The sequence below is a fragment of the Rissa tridactyla genome, chromosome 3, assembly GCF_028500815.1.
Source record: "Rissa tridactyla isolate bRisTri1 chromosome 3, bRisTri1.patW.cur.20221130, whole genome shotgun sequence".
Taxonomy (NCBI): domain Eukaryota; kingdom Metazoa; phylum Chordata; class Aves; order Charadriiformes; family Laridae; genus Rissa; species Rissa tridactyla.
The window spans coordinates 116,302,413-116,305,761 of record NC_071468.1 but is presented as its reverse complement, the minus strand read 5'-3'; positions in this window follow the sequence as shown (position 1 = coordinate 116,305,761).

The following is a 3,349-nucleotide window of genomic DNA, read 5'->3' as shown; positions in this document are numbered from 1 at the left end:
TTCCCGTAACTGCCCCGTACGTCTGAAGGCACCCTCTTTGCTCTCTGTCCTTCTCAGCAATCCCCACACAGGTTCGGGGCTTTCACTCAAAGCCTCGTCTACACGTTATAGCCGAGAAGTGAAACGCTCAAGGAGCTGTGGGTTTCCCCTTCTTATAACCCCCCTTCAGTCAACTGAGCTACCAAATAGGGCGTTAAAAAAAAAAAGAAGAGTTTTCTCTCTGGCACCAAAGGAACAACTGAGAAAACGGCCATCGGCAGGGAAGCCAGCTATCGGAAGCCAACCAGAGACAGCACCCATTAGCAGTGAGCCGTCAAGTCCACGGCCCCAATAGGCAGGCAACAATTGTGTACGTAACGCAATCTCAATATTTGCATATACTGTAACCTCCCACCATGTATTAGGGAATACACTCCCTTTCTCCATCCCCAGGTGTCAGCCCGTAACATCCTCAAACGAGTTGGTCAACAGGTGAAGTCACTGAGATGCGATGCGTGAACCTCTCCAGCTCGGTGACACAGGGATGATCCAGCCCTCGTCAAGGAACTTGGAAGAGAATCAGCTTTTTCCAACCCCACCCCACCTGGTCACAGTCCGTTAATAAACCATCCGAGGACACATGGCACCAGGCTTCAGGAGAAGAGGCGGTCGTCTGCTCTGCAGGCCCCACCGCTGCTGGTGGGCAAATGCGAGGTGGGGACACGGGGTGACAGTGGCCACATCCTCACACGCTACCGTGGGTAGGTCCGACACCTGGAAAGCCAGGCAGGCAGCTCCTGCTGCTGTGTGATGCTCACGTTCATTAGGGGACGAGGAAGGATGGCTTCTGCTGCAGAGCACAGTGAAGAATGGTGGCGGTTGCCCAAAAGCAACAGTTGCCATCCCTGCTCCCCCCTTGCCTCTGGTGGTGGCGGAAGCAGCGGGCTGGATTCCTCGCCCGGCTGCGTTTCCCCTCTTCCCATGGCAGGACACAGTTCAAACCAGCCCCTTATCCCCGGGGAGGCCGAGTTCAATTGGGCTACACTGCTGGAAGCCCTTGATCCAGTTCTGGGAAATCCCCACAGCTCCACTGCGCCGGGCAGAGGCAACCAGCTCCTATCATCCCCTGAGCTCAGGGCTGCCAAGAAACTCCTTTCCATACAAGTCTCATCTGGCTTTTCAGCATGGAGCTCTTTTGAGTGAAACCACAATACTTCGCATGCTTCAATGATCAAGCGGAGGGCACGGGAATGTCACTGAAAACACTTGGCTTCCCAACGCCGCATTGTTCTCCCCGTGCCCCATTCACAGATCCTGACCAGAACATCCCGATCCAGCTCTGACTGTTTTCTGGCAAATCCAGCGGGAAGTCCCACAGCACCGTTTGATCTACCACCTCCCCGGACACCCGTGCGCCCACACTTGCGTGACACCCAGAGGTCACGCAACCCCACCGGTGCCCCGCCACTGCTCCACTTCCTTGTGGAAGTGTTTCCTCTCTCCTCCGTGGCTGCAAGGGTCCATCAGATGCAGCCTTGGCCAAACTGGCCTCTGCTACAGTGGAATCAGCCGAGAAGGGTGACCGTGTCCGGCGTGCGTTTCCCCATTCCCAGGGACGCCGTCGCAGCTGGATGTCACAACCTGCCCACCAAGCCCAGGTGACATTTTCAGCCTCACTCTCTACAGGCCCCAGCGCCAAACATCTCTGTCCCAAGCCCCATCCCCAAAGTCTCATCTCCAAGGTTCTGGTTACGTCAGGTTCAAGATGTGGCTCGGAAAGGCCGCTCTCTCCCCGTCCATCTCTCAGTGGCAGCCTGATCTCCCACCCGCGTGCCCCCATGACTTGTATTTTGCCTCCTTTCCCCACCCCACCTCGCCATTCTGCCCGGCCACCTCACGCGCCAGTGGCCGTCTCGGCTGTGGGGCCCCATGGGTACCATCTTCTCCCCATCAGCCCCGTTGCGGGGAGAAGAACATGGTGGCCATGGCTCACCTGAGGGAAAGACGTCGTGGTAGGAGTCGTTCCTAGGAAGGCTGCATGAGTAATTGAAGAGAGAGGGAAAGAAAGGAAGCTAATTAAAGACACGTGATAAAAATCACAACAGTTTTAGCCACATTGAATATCAAATTGGGTCTATGAAGCCTTTGGGCTACAGCTGTGGGAAGGGATCCAGGGTCTGGCAGAGGTGGACCAACACCCACCAGGAGCCTCCTGAGCACCCAAGAAGCACCAGTTACGGCTCTTTTTTGGGTACCCACCCCCCAAGCAGTCCCGGGGCAGCACAGTCCTATGCCTGCAGGCTTGGCCATGTCCTTCATCCACCCAGCTGCTCCGCGGTGCCCGTCGGCCGTGCAGCCAGGCTGCGCTCCCTCAGCTCCCAGCGGCGGTATTAATTCTTAAAAACTGCCTTTTTTTTTTTTTTTTAATGATGTTTGCGCACACATTCAGTCGCATTGTTTATAGCCAACACTTCAACATGCGCTGGCACACACACACATGCGAGAAAAAAAAAATAAAAATAATAAAAAAAAGACAACTGAATTGCCTGGAAGGGAACCGGAACTCCAGCCCCGACCCTGTGAGCAGGGTAATAAAATTCAGCCCTTTTTCTTTTTTTTTCTTTCTGCAGGATGGTTGCCCGCCTCATTTTTTGCTATCTACGGTGAGATGAGCAAAGACCAACCCGCGGCAGCGCTGAAAAGTTGCTTTTAACTCCAGAAGGAAGGAGTTTGGGAAAGCAGAAGGGAATTTGCAGGAGGACTCTTCTTTCCCAAGCAGCCCTTTTCGCCGCCAGCCTCTCGCTGCCTTTTAACGCTGCCAGGAAACGTGTCCCCAGGTGGGATGGTGGGATGCGACGACGGCAGGGGCAGAGGGTGCGGGGCCAGCCCCGGGGGGGGCAGGAGGGAGGACATCCCCCCCCCCCCGCATCCAAAACCGTATTTTCTGGGGGGAGAAACCCCCGCTGTCGGCGATGGGGAGCCGTCCCGGGAGCGGGGCCGGCGGGGGGAGCGCTCCCTCCCCTCGGCCGGGAGCGGTGCCGGGGGAATGGCGGGGAGCGAGGGGTGGGGGGGGGAAACCATCGCACCCCCGCGATTTTCTCAGGCTGGAAAGGGAAGGGAGGGCTTTTAACATTATTATTATTAGTAATAATAATTATTATTATTTTTAGCGAGGAGGAAGGAAGCTCGGCGGGAGGAACGCCGCAGAGGAAATCTGGGAATGCGATGGGAGGGAAGCTGCGGCGGGGGGGGCGGGGGGGGGGAGCGCAGGTAGGGCGGGGGCGGGCGGCGGGGCGGGCCGGGGCGCCGAGGGGAGGGGAGGGGAGGGGGGGGGGCGGAGCCGGCCGGGGCTGTGGGGGGGTGGCCGTAA